Source organism: Varanus komodoensis, unplaced genomic scaffold (assembly GCF_004798865.1).
Source record: "Varanus komodoensis strain SLA01 unplaced genomic scaffold, ASM479886v1 scaffold16, whole genome shotgun sequence".
Lineage (NCBI taxonomy): Eukaryota > Metazoa > Chordata > Lepidosauria > Squamata > Varanidae > Varanus > Varanus komodoensis.
Window position 1 is genome coordinate 23154261 of NW_025335468.1, and position 15958 is coordinate 23170218.

Below are 15958 nucleotides of genomic sequence, written 5' to 3' on the forward strand. Positions count from 1 at the left end.
TAAATGGCGATCCTATGCCAGTAATTTGGACCTATATCCCACAGATTGGTTGTGTAATTGGATTTTCTTTCATGTTTCATCCCCACAAAATACTGTGTTATGAAGCCATATAATCTATTATGGAGTACAGGTGACCTGTTTGACTAGTTTAAACATGCTAAAGCTCATTTCCATGGTGTTTTTTAAAAAACAGTGCTTCTGGCTAAAATAGTTAAAGCTAGGCTTTTAAAACATATTAAAAATTGTGGAACATAAGGCTCTAAAAAGGTTGTCATTGTTGCCTAGGTTTGCTGAGGGGTTGAGTTTGGGTTAGGATGGAAGGCAATTAGAGGGTGCATGGTGTGAAAGACTGGAGGGTGCATAAAGAGAAGTTTCTCTGCTGTCAGAGACCTGAAAAAGTGGAGAGCTTTGGTTTTCTGAGAGTGGTGTATATGCAGCATCTAATACCCACAAGATAAATTACAGCTTTGAAATAGATCGATGCTAAAACAACAACACTACCAACACCAACTGGAACATTTACAGTCTGGAGTCAGAAATACACAGTCAGCTTGCCTTTCCTAAATTTCTCTTTCCCATCCATACTCTCCCCACGCCTATGCCTCTCATATCCAGGGCTGTATTTAAAAGGGAAACTGGGTGGGAAGAGCACTTCTTCACACGTGTGATCCCGTGAGGGGAACCAGGGGCCACACCTCTTGGACTGACACAACATCAGCATGGGAAATGTGGCCACACAAGGAGCTTGAGCTTGCTGCCAAATCCAAGCTGGATCTTGGACTCTTGCCATAGATATATACTCTCCCAAACGTAGCAGAGTATCTTATACAGGAGTATAACTTTTGATTTTAGATCCCTTCTGGGCTGCGTGAACAAATAAGGAGGTTTGCACCTGGGTGCAGAAGGCTCTGAGCAACTCATTAAGAGAGCGAGTGGTCCTGACTTCTTGAAAGGCGGCTGCAACGTGACCAAAGGTCAAACCTGGACCCTGGTTACCAACTATAGACCAGTGGTGAACCTCCTTTTTCTGGGCAAGGTGTTAGAGCAGGAGGTGACTGACCAGCTAGAGGCACTCCTGGATGAAATGGATTATCTGGATCCATTTCAATCAGGTTTCAGGTCAGAATGGAGGCTGCCTTGGTTGGCCTGGAATGACCTTTGCTGGGAGAGGGACAGTGTGAGCACGACCGTTTGTTCTCCTGTCTCAATCAGCAGCTTTCCACACCATCAACCATGGTGTCCTTCTGGACAGATAGGCTGGGTTTGTGGTGACTCCACTCCTACCTGGTCGACTGGGTCCAGAAGGTGGTGCTGAGGGACAGTTTCTCTGAGCTGTGGGGCTCCACAAGGCTCTATACTGTCCCCCATGCTCTTTGACATCTTCATGAAACCGCTGGGTGGGGTCATCCAAAGGTTTGTGCTGAGATCACAGCAATACGTTGATGGTACTCAGCTCTGTTTCTCGTTCACAACAAATCCAGGTGAGGCAGTGCCTGTCCTGAACTGGTGCCTGAGCTTGATAATGGACTGGATGAAAGCCAATAAACTGAGGCTCAGTCCAAACAAGACAGAAATATTGTTGGTGGGCGGTTAGTCAGATGGGTTGAATGGCCTACACTCCATCCTGGACTGGGTCGTGCTGCCCCAAGAGGACAGGGTCTACAGTTTGGGGGTGCTCCTGGATCCACAACTTCCACTTGAGTCTCAGGTGGACTTGGTGACCTGGAGCACCTTCCTCCAAATGCGGCTAATTTACCAATTATGGCCATACCTTGTCAGACAAAGCCTAGCTATAATCACACACGCCCTGGAAGCATCCCGACTGGATTATTGCAACACACTTTATGTGAGGCTGCCTTTGAAGACAGTCAGGACACTCCAGCTGATTCAAAATAGGGTTGCATGATTGCTGACAAGAACTAGTCCATGAGTTCATATCAGACCAATTCTATACCGCCTACACTGACTACCAGTGCAACTCTGAGCCCAATTTAAAGTGCTTGTACTTACATAGAAAGCCCTAAACAGCTTGGGTCCTGGGCACCTAAAGAATCTTCTGCTCCCATATGTCCCTACCTGTCTGCTAAGATCAAACCAGGAGGACGCTCTTAGGGAGCCATCCCTTAAATGGCAAGGGGGATCTTGGCTAGAAGAAGGGCCTTCTCGACAGTTGTGCCCCACCTCTGGAACAGGTTCTCCAGAGAGGTACACCTGGTGTCAACACTGTTAGCATTTCAGCGCCAGGCAAAGACTCACCTTTTCTCTGGTTATTTTAACAATGGATTTTAATGGCTATCAGGTTTTAAAATTGGCTCCATGATAGTTTTAGTCAATTTTATTTAAATTGTTTTATTTAATGCTTTATATTATATTATAATTTGGTATATTATCTTAAACCAAATGATTTGAATATGTTAATTCATTGTTTTTTATTTTATAATGTTGTGTTGTTTTTATATTGTGAGCCTCACAGAGATCCCAGATATGGGCTATTGCAGCAGCATATAAATCCATTAAATAGACGGACAGACAGATACATGATGCCCATACATCTGTTAATATACAGTTACTGTTACTTGCCCCCATGCTCACTCCAACTGGCAAATTTTAGTGAAGGGAAGCAAGCCCCTTTGCAGTCTTTGCAAACGTTCGCGTGCTTCACCAAGACTGACTCAGTGTCTGCTTCAAAAAGTGCACTCTAACAGATCCTGAGCAACCTCTTTCTTATCTTCCTGTGTTTCAGTTCTGCCCCTCCATTCTCTGTCCTCGTTGAGGCAGCTCCATCCCCTTCCCTTCACCATGCCAATCCCACATGGGACACTCCACTCATGGTAGGGTAGTGGCAGTGGCAGTGGTCTCCCCTTGTCCTCTGTAGCATCACAACCCATCTTTTCTTTCATTCCCACCTCGTAAAATTTTCTGCATCTGCCACCTTTCCCTGGCTTCCTTAGTGAATGCTTGGACTTTCACATAGGTAAGTAAAACTAATAAAACCCAGGCTGCCATCCATTGGGCACATGATGAGAAGGTGAGATGCCCTGGAGAGGACCATAATGCTAGGGAACATCAGAAGCAGAAGACTGGGAAGCCACAGTCTGGAGTTTATAAGAACTGAGCAAGGCTGTCAAATGCAGGACATTTTGGAGGCAACTTATTCTTAGGATCACCAGAAGTTGAGGCAACCTGGCAGCATGTAACTAAAATCAGGATGGAACCAAAAGTGGAAGATTCAGAATGGGTTCAACAGTAGACAATATTTTTGTATGTTATCATTTATCTTTTACTTACAAAAATGCTTCTCTTTGCATCAATATCCTAACATGTCTACTTTTGTGAGGTACAGATCTGTTTCATCTCAGAGAAGTTTGCTATTTCCATGTACCTTGTTCTGAACCTGGGAGGAAGCAACAATGGCAGGAGAGAACCTAGCTTGTGACGTTGCTGAACAGGCTATTGCCCTGCTTTCCAACTAGATTGCTACTTTGCTCAACTAGATTGCTACTTTGCTGGCTCTGCAGCTGATCATACTAAACATCCTGTGTCACCGATTCAACTCTCTTTCAACCTGTCACTCTTGCATGTTTGAGTGTATGTCCATTTTTCCACCAGTTTTGAGATACAGCCCCTTTGATTTTCCCTCAAGCTAACAACTTGGCAACATGTCATGATTTTTAAACCAAACCTATGCAATCTTTTCAATTCTCAATTTCACGCACATGGGCACACACACGGGAGTCCTGGATATGGGCCTGCTTTGGAACTGGCAGTTCCTCTCCCTTGGATTCTCTCTCCCACCACATATGCCTGGAAACAACATCAGCTGGTAGTCTCTGCCTCAACCCAATATTCCAATAAGCAGGTGTCAAACCCAGTAGAACTTTGAACTGTGTCATTTTGCAGAAATGTTACTTCAGATGTTTTTGTCACTGCTTTCTTTCCTTTTCAGTTAGTCTGCTCAGCAAGTTTAATATATGATCATCATCATGTACTGTGTAACTAGCTGTATACATTTTCTTGATTCCATGTTTAAAAGCAGGCAGATTTTAACACACACACACACGAAGCATTGTGGAATAAAAGGATATTAGTTGTGTGCCTGAAGTTTAAAAGAGGTGGAACCAGGCACACCTGTCTGGGAAGGGAGTGCCATAATCTTGGCGAAGCAATGAAAAGGGTCAAAACTAATGTCCCAAGGAGCCAACTTTAAAGGCAGTAGATGGGCAGGGCCATGGGGGAAGAGGCAGTACTTCAGATATCTTGGCCAAAATGGTTTATGTTTTGTAGATAAAAACTACCACTTTGATTGCACCCAGAAAAGAATTGGGAGCCAGTGCAGTTGGAACAAAACTAGAGAACAATACGATCAGTAAAGCAGTTTCCAGAAACTAATCTGGCAGCTACATTTTGTACTGACTGAAGTTTCCAAACCCTTTCAAAAATGCTTTGCATGAATAAGAGGGTTACTAAAAACAAGTTAAAAGAAAATTTAGATGAATTAATTACTTTTAGAATATACCTTGAGGAGATTATGTATATCCAAGTTGTACAACTATAGGAATGGAATTACAGACATATTTTCTTTATCTAGTACATGTTATGCAGTGCTATCATGAATGTTCACATTTAATGTATCTTAAATTAAAACAACAGCTTGCTTCTTTCCTACCATGAGATGCTGGATCAAGCAAAAAAAGGATTCATAGCACTTACAAAATTCTTATGCAGTGTATCATGATCATTTTTACATAAAGCCCTCTGATGTAGGTTACTAACCGTCCCATTTTTCTCCAGGGTTAGTGGATGGAGGGGTACCTAGCACTGCCAGTTGAGAAGCATTGTGTTGCTCTTTCATATTTTCTCTTATGAGAAAAAAAGGCAGAAGAAGCACTGGGCCAGAAGAAGATATCCTGTGTAATTCTATCACCGAGGCATTGTTATTCTGCAGGAAAGGGCTCTTCTGGAAGCAACCTCAGAAATCAAGCCCCAAAATAAGTCCATAACAGAAATAGGAATTCAAGGCATATCATTCTCTGGCCATGTAGACAAGGTTAATGAACCCAGATCATGAAAGTATGACTTTGTTATCATAGGCTTTTCTCATTTAGCATTGCTCAGTACCTATATAAATGCTTGGAAATCTCTGTTACCTGCAAGAGAAAGTATTATTACATGCTCCCAACTTTGTGAGAAGTTCAAGGGGCAGCCTGGCCAGGGTTTTGCACCTTTTGCAGGAGACATCACTGAAGATGTGTGCCATTTTTATAATATTTGGTTTGTTTATAAAAGTACAAGTGGGGCATAAGTGGGAATCCAGCTAGGTTTGCCAAGGTGCGCATCTGCTGCATATCATCAATTGTACAACCTCCAGCAGCCCAGCCTTCAACTCTCTGTCTCCTCCTGTCCTCCTCTGTCTCCCAAACTGCATCCGCTACACTCACACACACACACACACACCATCCCCTACCCTCTCAAACCTCTGCTGGCCAAACCTTGTTGTGAGACTTGCTGCCTTGCAGCCATTCATTCTCACTGAGCCAAACCACACACATGGAGGTTTGCAAGCATCCCGTGCAGGATGCCAGTGCAGCAGCAGGTCTTTCCACTGCCCTGCCCCGTGAATCCTGATGGGTTTTTTGGCATCTAGCTGAAGCAATGCAGGGGTGGGAGAGGGAGGCTGGGGTGCCATTGCAGATAAATAACGGTGTTAGCCTCAGCCTCAGGCCCTTTCCACTCGCCACCTGAGCACTGCCACCTGAGCACTCTGCAAGGCTGATCCGCTGTGATGCAAGCCGTGCAAATCTTTGCATGCCAATTGCCACGGGGGCAAGAGGGGCTCTGCATTCATGGTCCCGGCTCCGCAGCTGCAGGACCTTGGAGCAGGGACTGGGCAGAATCCTACAGTCCCCCAGACAATATTTAGAGGCAAGATGAGCTGTCCTTCATGTGTTTATCTCTGGTGAAGAGGCGATTCCTCCACACAGAAAACAATTAAGAAACCTGGAATTTTAATTTAAAGTGATCAAATGTAGATTGTCCAGTGCAGCTGCTAATCAGGAGTTTGAGCTCTTTCTAACTCAGATTTTATATTACGCCTCACTCACCACCTGCATTTGTAAACATTAAAAAGATGTGGTCTGCCAATGCACACGAAGGCTGACATTATTACACACATCCTATACTGGGATGCATATGGATATATGTATCTTGTACTGGGGTGGTTGAGAGAGGGAGCTACATGATCCCTACAAAGTAGTCAAGTCTATTTTTGCTTATATTTCCGGGCCAGGAGTTGAGAGAACAGGTAACTGGTGTTTGTGATGGGTGTGGGGTAGCTTCCGTGTTGGGACCCATGAAGCTGATTGTAGTAACAATGCTGAGGAGACAGGTGATTAATTGTTTTTTAATCCTTTTTTTCTGATTTTACTACATTTTTATTCACTGCTTTTATAGATCATTGTAAACCACCCAGAGAGATTTAGCTGTGAGGCAGTTTAAAAATTATTATTGTTGTTATTCCCACCTATCAGGGATTCTTGCAGTCAGGTGGATTGCTTGTACACACAGCCTGAAGTCTTAATCAACCTTGTACATGCATGTGAGTATGTGTACACTTGCACACACATGCATATTTCTGAAAATCTGTGCTCTGAAATGATGCTTTAAAGACTGCAATGGAAGTTCTTGCTGTTGTCACTTTACTGCATTTGGTCACTTTCTGTCAACACCCAGTCTGGTTTCATTGCCCAGAACAGACTCCTCACAATGCAACTCACATCACAGCAGAGGTTCGGTTAGCTCAGATTCCTTCCCGGGTCCAATCAAGCACCCAGTTTCATTCCCCAGTGACTTGTATGCTGCTCCACCAGCGTATCGCCTATCCTACAAAGTCATCCTTTATTCCAGGCAGGGTGTCATTTGTCATCTTTTCTGATCTCTGTGCTCATCACTTGTTTTATTCCTGCCCTGGAGAGATTAAATTGTAGTAAGTTCATACAGTCTGCAAGTGTTTGTTTTACACTGCCCCCTTTCCCGCCCCCTCACCTTTCTGCCCTCTGAGGACAAACATGCATCAGGCTTATCAGTGGCTGACCTTTGTCTTCACCCGCTTCTCATGACCTAAAGTGACCCATGGTGGTGCCTGTTTTATAAGAAGGGTCCCATAAATATGCAGCCCAGTGCTTCAGGGAGAGGGTTGTGGTTCGGCTTCGGTTTGTACACCCTGCTGCATGCTCTACAAATAGGGAAAGGAGGACCCCCTTGCTTCCAGATGGCTGAGGTAGGCCAACCTCAATTTTCCACATCCTTCCTCCTGTCCCCAAATTCCACCCCCACCCTCTCATCTGAATCCCCTGACCTGTTCTTTCCTCCTCCACCTAATCCCATTCTCATTGTCTCTCCTGCACCCGACCGTAAAAGCATCCGACCCTAAAAGTCTACTACAATAATAATTTGTTCTAAAAAAACAAAAGCAAAGTGTGCATTAACTGGACTAAATTTTAAGTGGATCAGAATCTTTTTTTCAGGGGCGGAGGGTATCTGTTGTAACAAAAACATATTCCCAGAGAGGTACGCCTGGCGCCAAGTTTATACTCTTTTCGGCGCCAGGCCAAAACCTTTTTATTTAAACAGTATTTTAAAATTTAATAGTTTTTAAGTTTAGTCACTCTGTTTGTTTTGTGATTTATTGTTTTGTTCTGTTTTATTATTTATTGAAATTGTTGTTTTAATTGTCTTTTTAAATACTGTAAGCCATCCTGAGATCTTGTATAATAGGACAGCATACAACAGCTTTAAATAAATACATACATACATACATACAACCAACAATGAGCCTTGTCGTGCCTTAAAGACCAGCCAGTTCATTCTAGCACAAACTTTTTATGGATACTGTCCACTTAAACTTCTGTTGGAATTAGTGTGCTGCTCTTTAAAGTGCTGCAAGATTTTTATTTAATTATTTATTAGATTAATATGCAACTTTTTCTTACAATGCACTCAAAGTGGCTTGCATCACTCTCCTTTTCTTGCTCTCCATCTTATCTCCACAACAACCACCCCAAAGGGTTGTTTGGGCTGAGAGTCCAAGACTGGCCCAAAGGCACCCCGTTGGCTCCATGGCTTAGTGGGGTCTAGAACCCAGGGCACCTGAGTCCCAGTCCCATGTTCTTAATCACTACACCACACTGGCTCTCCAAGGGCTCACTGGGGCTTGTTTAACCACGTTGTGTGCCAGGGAACACTCCGAATATGCAACTCCCAATGCAAGGTGGGGGTCTGCCCTGTTATCCAAACATGGTCACTGTGGGCTTGCTTCATCCCTGATGAGCTGCAGTGCATGCCTGAAAATGTTTTGCATGTGCAACCCCATACCAGGGTTATTTGGGGGTTAAATTGTGTTAAACCACCCAGAGGGCTTTGGCTATTGCTGGGAGACATATGAAACCATTACGTAAACATATCTAAGAGTTATGTGAGAGCTGTTTAACACTCAAAATACCTCGAGGTGGCTTGGTTCACATAACATAGCAGTGGCCCAAATTGCTCTGATTAGGGCTTGTCAATCAAAATGTGGTGCTCATGGCTCATTGCAGGGTAGACAATGAGCCCCCCCCCCCCTCCAGTAAGGATATTTCATGCATAAGAGAAGGATAAACAGATTAGGACTAATCCTGCAGCCTTTGCAAGGGCTACTTTATTCGACTAATGGAGAAACCCTTCATATATTTACTCAAAAGTAAGGCCATCATGTTCAGGGTGACCTGCTACTTGGAAAACGTACATTGGATTGCAAGCTAAAACTTTTTATAAAATATAATTGCTTTAAGTTTTATTTAGTCCTTGAGATTTCAGAATATGTTACCTGTGGAAATGTCTAAGAAAATCCGATCACCTGTATCCTTCCTGTCTGGCAACTTATTTGGAAGGGAGAGCCACCACACAAAGGGGCTTTTTCAACCCTTTTCCAGCCCACCACAAAAGCTTCACTAGCAAAGGATTGCATAATATGCAGAGCAGGCTGCCCAGAATTGTGCAAATGAGATGTGGCAGCTCTCATTTATCTTTCCTACAGGCCTGAGGCCTCACAGGACACTCAGGCGCAAGACCCTTGCGGGTTCTGCCCCCAGAACATCATATGGGCTAGATATGCTTGCATTTCTGCTGAGGAAAGCTTGCTTCTCTTTTTAAAGCTCAGGGTGACCCTCAAGTTCTTGTCAAACTGCCATGCAGTTGTCATGAAACACATTTCAGGACCCCTGAAAATGCCTGTTTGAGCAGTAGTTTCTCCCCATGCAGATAGTTATTTCCTGCTTTTTAATAACAGTTTTACTTTTTGTGTTGAAAGTGGGGGAGAGACTAGGAGCAGGGGAAGCTGTGCCTTAAATCAATATTGGGGGTTGGAGAAAGCTGCTTTTTCAAACAGTATGTTTCCATTTAGCATTGCAAATGAACTTGAGTGAACACCCCTCCACCCACCCACTCACCCACCTCTCAATTCTTTGCATTTTGTAATTTTCTCCTTGTGCGTATAAATCTGACGCTTGCACCAGAAGGGAAGAGTTAAAAAAAATAAGCCATATGGCAATAGCAGGAGGTCTGGCCACCCCACCTTAGGCTCATGACAACATGCCCTACATTTAACCTACAGTCAGGAACTAATTAACAACACAGATGGGAGGGAGCAAGCATATGTATTAAGAAGAAAAAATTAATACTCCTAAGGTTTTAATCAGCAGCCTTGCCTTTTTCTGGGTTTGAAGCCCAGCTTTCGATTACCATAGAAAGCTCTGCAAAATAAATGGGTGATCCCTGTGGGGAAGCAGTACCTTGGAATGGTTAGTGGGTCCTCTTCCAGGAACAGCACAGGTGTGCTGCATGGGCATAGGTAAGTCACCAAGAGCTACCTACCCATCCCAAGGTCTTGGAGGGTGCATAGGTAAGATCCCTGTTCCTTTAGAACAACAGCACCATTAGGTTGGAGGACTGAGGAAAATAGCAGGGTGGATGGAATGCTTTAATAAAAGCAAGCAAGAGCTAAAAGATGTCCCTGCTATATGGGGCAGAGAAACTAAATTCTCTTGCCGTTTTTGATTTAGGGGGTTGCAGAGAGTCAGGCATGACTGCAACTTAATTAAAAACAACGAATGAGATGCCCCATGTTGTACACTTGGTACAGCCTTCTCCCACTTCACCATTTCCCCCCCTTCAGTCTGGCCTTCTTGGTTCCTTCCTTGTGCGAAAGCATTGGATTTTACCCAGGGAGTCCTGGTGTTTCCCTGCCTTTTCATGTTTTGCTCTCCAGCTTCCTGCAAGATGCCTTATCGCCTCAGCATATTTTCTGAATCTGGCACTATTGCTGGTTCAGTAACTGTAGCAGTAGCACGGAAGCCTTCACTCAACTGAGATAATCTAAAAAGAGTGCTTTCTTTTTAGAGCACTGCCTTCTCTGTCAGTGTGCTCCTAACAGCACTTTTTCAAGCACTTCAGAGCTTACGCTGAGCTGAGGTATAAGAGTTTGAGGAAGGCCAATCTATGCCTTGTTTCATGCCAACATACCGGTACATTGTTCATAAGGCCTCTCTGACATTCCTGTATCTGGGCTCTCGTCCATTTAAGAGTTGTAAAAAAGGGGGTGCCTGTCCTTGAAAGCAAGCATCATGCACATACAAGGAAGGCTTACCAAAAATCCCACTGCTGCAGTTTGTCCCTTGTTTTCCCCAGCCACCTTAATGGTAAAAGCATTTGTTTGTTTTATTCATTCCTCTATGAAACTGTTAGCTCAAATTTTCTATCTGGGAAGCAGTATGTACAACAGTGCATTTTTCTACCAAAAATAATTGGGATGATCTAAAGGCTTAAATGAGGGTAACAGAGGGTCTTTCAGCCTAAGGGCCAAATCACCTTTCTGAGAAGCTGGAGGGGTCATATTCCACTGGTGGGTGGAGGCAAAGACAATAGAGGCAGGACAAATTCCTGCCACATGTTGACTTAATATTCTTACTGTCATAAGCTAAACCTTAGTAGAGACATGTCAGCTTTTCCAAATGGAGGAAGAACTGTCACAAACCCAGGAGACAATGAAATGATCAGTTAGAAAAAAGAGGTGGACTGGGGAGAAGACATGACTGTCTGGGAACCCCAGGAAGGTTAGATTGAAACCCCACAGGGGGTACGTTTTGGGACCCTAGCCCCGAGTTCTGCATTTCAGGTCTAAATCCAGCCATGAACAAATAGAGCTGGAAAATGAAGTGTCTGAGCTGCTGTTTAAGCATTCTCCTAGCTACATGTGAGCTACTTTTTGGTGAGCTGCTCCCACGCAGATGGGTGTATAACTCAGTCCTGTGACTGGGAGGTTGTGCAGGTTCCAGTCCTGGAGACTGGAGGAAGTGCCAGTTCTGGAGGGTGGGAGAAGTCCACCTGAACTCTCCTTTAGCAACCTGATTGGACCATTTAAATCTCCCTGGGTGGGCCTTTGTTTGCAGTAGTCCGGAACAGAAAAACAGCTCCCATGTGACCATGGTGAGGAAGGCTTATATCAGCATTTTTAGGGGCCATAAGCACTTTTGGTCAGTGCTCTTGATTTGTACAGTACAGATCTATTATAGATAAAGATTCATAGTCTCCCTTGCACAAGGAAGTATATTGTATAAAGAAGGAAACTGGGGGAGAGGCTATAGCTCAGTAATAGACCATCTGGTTGGCATGCAGAAGGTCCCCAGTTCAACCTCTGGTGTCTCCAGGTAGGCTCAAACAAGCCCTGCCTAAAAGCCTAGAGTCTCTTTCTCCTAGCTGTCTTCCAGAGCAGGTGAGAGAAGATACCTCCTCCCCACTGCACTGCACGTGGATCACCCTGTGGGGCAGTTGGTGTGCTTTTTAGGGAGGACCTCATATTCTCCTGGGTAGATCCAGGGGAACATATTTTTTCTCACCCTACTTTCCACTTGCTGGTGCAATCACCCCACGAGCATGTTAGTGGGTGATCGGAAAGGTGGCACATTCTGTCACATCAGCCTGGGATGAGGCCAGGACAGTGTGACCATCTTGCTCACAGTGATAGCAAGTGATGTGAGGGAGGCGCACAGCCTGCACCAGCAGCACCCTGTGCCGCCTCCCCAAGCCCTGGAGGGAGCAGCACACCAGCTGGGAAGCTGGTGACAGTGACTTGTAAGGTCACTGGGCACTTTGCAGCAGGCCACCACCATGAGCCCCTTAGCCAGAGCAGTGCGATCATGCCACTCTGGTCAACATGCTTGTTGTGAGACTTCCTACTCCCCATTGGGTTGTGTTGTCCAGATCTGGATGACACAGCCAGCCATGGATGGTTAAGCAAATCCTCCAGCAACCCATGGCTTGTCAGGGAGGTGTAGAAGCCAAATATAAGCCACCTCAGAAGACAGACAAAGAAGATGGATCCTTTCAGACATGCTGTAGGCCTGTTGGTTGTTACATACAACTCTTATACCAGATAAAATTAGAGTGCAAGAACATGTCCTATATACAAAGATAGAATTGCACTTGGAAAGGAAGTTTCTATAGCCAAAGTGGTCCTCTTCTTCCTTTTTTCTTTTTGCTATGGATGTACTGAAAGTATTCTTTCAAGATGCATTTTCTCTTTGATGATGACAGATTAACTCCCTGTAACTAGTCATAAAATTTGTCCATTGAAAAGCCATGAGGCAAATGTATTGCCATTTTATATCAGCTAAATTTCTCCCACACACTACTTTTTCTTGAATTTACCACAGCAACAAGACGTTACTTTTGCTGGAAGGAATGTCAGAAGGCACCAAAACCTGGTCCTAAATCTAACAACCCTGAAATAAACCAGGTTTTTCCTTTTGCTGAATGGATTAAAATGGAAAGTTAGAAATACATAAATTAGGAGTGAAAGGTTCAAACAAATTCTCTAGAGAAGGGGCAAACCCCCTTTCCTATCTGTGGAGAGAGAAACTCTTGTCTAAAGCCCAATTTAACTTTGTATAAATAATTTATATAAATGCATGTGTGTGTGTACAGTTACAAATCTGATAAATGTATAAATCACCTTATATTATTTTTGTAGGAGGATATTTATATACATTTGGGGGCCATGAAAAGGTTGTGGCAAATTCCTCAGCAGGGTTTTTGCCCAGTGATTATATACTACCAGTCTGTGGTGTTCTTCTATTAATTACATTGTTTGATCACAGGCTATTACTTCTTACTAAAAAAAATAGCCTGTGTGTCTCTTTCTCTGTGTAAATATTCGTAATTGTAAAACAAACCACTGCATTTCAAGAGTGTTCCAGGGCCAGAGGTTTCCAGTGTCATTCTGCTAATGTGGCAATAAAGTATGTAATTAAACTGTAGTGCTTGCAAACAATCTGAAAGTCCTAGTCAGGACAGGAAGCCAGCCATGACTGCCTGCAGCACGCATGAGCACAGATACACCATCTTTGCACACTTTTCTTGCTACAGAGATTTCCCTATCGCCTGAACACCAGCAGAATGGGTGGGAAAAGGCTTTCCTTGAATCCAGCTGTTTGAGTGAATACATACTGTCCTCTCAGGCTGTATGGTGGAGTTTCAGGCCCCACTTTCAAAGACCACCCTCCATGGAACCAGAATTGCTTCCTTTCTCAGACAATACAGGCATCCTAATAATGACTGGACTAAGCGTGCCCCCAGAGGAAGCTGCACATAAGGTCACAGATAGCCCGAAAATGAGTTATAATACTGCTGACAAATGCAAGTGCTTTTAAAACAAAAACAACTCTGTTGTTTTCGGATACCTATTGCAGCTGTGCTAACTGGCATTTCCAGTTCAGCAAAGCGTGTTATCAGCCCTCTCCCTTCAGTGGATTAACTATGGCTGACAGCAAGGTGTTTTTTCAGCTCTTTGCCACTTGCAGTCAAAATGTCAGCCAAGGTAAGACTCATACTTTGCATGAGGTTGAATGGCCACCATCCCTCTATCAAAAGCTGGCCAAATGTTTGCAGTCTTCATGGCTGTCCACTGGTATCTTGGACCATGTGCCATTTCTTTTAAATGCTTCTTTGCTGTCAGGCCATGTGCTTGTTACCAGGGCTCTACAGACCTTAGTTTTGCAGGCTAGAAGGGGATGGCCATGTGTTGCACAGCGGATATTAACCTGGATTCTAGTTGTGGTTTGTGCACCGTGCAGAACAAGGGAATGAAATGTGTCGTCACTAATAATCATGAGCTCTGTGCTCCAGGAAGGGGCCTCATTCAAGGCTGCTTGGACCAGATGAACCAGATAGCAGACTGAATCTGGCCCGTAGGCTAGAGATCCCCCATCCTCGCTCTAGTGGCGTAAGGAGAGTCTCTCTCCTTTTGCATGCCGCAGCACCCACTCCAGGAGCACGGGCGCATGTGGCAGTGGCAATGCAATCTATGAGGCTTCACAGTGGGGAGTCATTGGAGGCTACCAGGAAATAGATGGGAGAGACTGACCACGGCTGCTCTGGACTCACAGAGCTCCAGTTGTGAGGAAAGAGTTAGATGGGTCTTAATGAAATCTTCAAGGTCCATTCCATGCCAGTTTTAGCCAAATCAAACAAGAGAATATTCTAGAAACAGAGCTGAGAGGCCTCTCTAAAGTGAAGCCATGTCTCTTTGACCACCTTTTCCCTTTATTCAAGTGCTAGACATGCATAAATCTGGATAGTCACTCTGGGTAAATGAGGCAATACAGAACTGGAAATCAGACCACCCTTCTCACCTATATACATATTCAGACTGATGACAGAAAGATTCAAGACAGGAAGCCCAGGGAGCAATGACAGGTCATGTCCCCCTGTAGCCTTCTAAAATGGTAGTTAAGGGAGGTCATCATAAGGGTAGTGGAACCAAGCCTCCCTCCCCCCACAACTTCCCAATACTTTGAGAACTGCCTATTTAGGTATTATTTGTTTTAATGGCATGCCTTTGTCTGTTGTTTATCTGTGTAGTTTGTGTATGGCTTTGTCTGTAGTTTGTCTGTGATGTATACTCCATTGCGTGGTAGATGTATGCCACAAAACTGAACAGCAAAATTGTGGTCAAGGAATTATGGCTGCTTCTATCTAGTTGGGTGCAATTATCAATACAATTTATAATTACTTTTCTATAATGCCCAATAACCAAAGCTCTTTGGGTGGCTCACAACAATTAAAACTCTAAAATATGGCACAATTAAGCAAAATATAAAAGTTTTAAAAGACAGCATAACATAAAATTGAAATTAAATAACATAAAATAAGTATAATCAAAAATAAAAATAAAGTAATAATTCTCTCTCTCTCTCTTGCTCTCTCTCATATATAGATATATAACTGCTTCTAGCTGGTTGGATACAATTATCTATCTAAATATTTTATTTTGGTTCTTAATACGTAAAAAAACCCATCAGATTTAATGTGCAAATCTGGCCTTGAAAAGCAGCTTCCATTCATTACATTTAAGCCAATCATAGGAAGAATAACATTTGATGGAGGAAACTGAATTGGCTGGCAAGATGTCAACAGGCTTGACTTAGTCCAATCATACTGAAAGCTGGGGCAGCTCAGAAGTTCATGGCTGCCATAACAACCATTGGGCTGCTTCAACATGTCATCAGCCCAGTACACACTTCATTTCGTTTTCACAAGTGGACCAAAGGATGGTGATCTGAAAGCAGCTGTAGCAACTGGGCTGACTTCTCTCAGTATACAGCATTCCAAGGTAGAAAGCTCAGGCTGTGAAGATGAGCTATGTAGAGACGAGGGTTCATTTATTTATTTTTTATTTTATTAAAACATTTTTATGCCACCCCATTCGCCGAAGCCTCGGGGCGGCTCACATCATCAAGTTAAAATAATTATAATATAAATTAAAAATATAAATATTAAATTAAAATAAAACAATACAGTATAAAATAAGCCGCCCTGGCCAAATAAAACCAATAATGTTAACAGTTAAAATGGCGCTTGAATAAAAAGG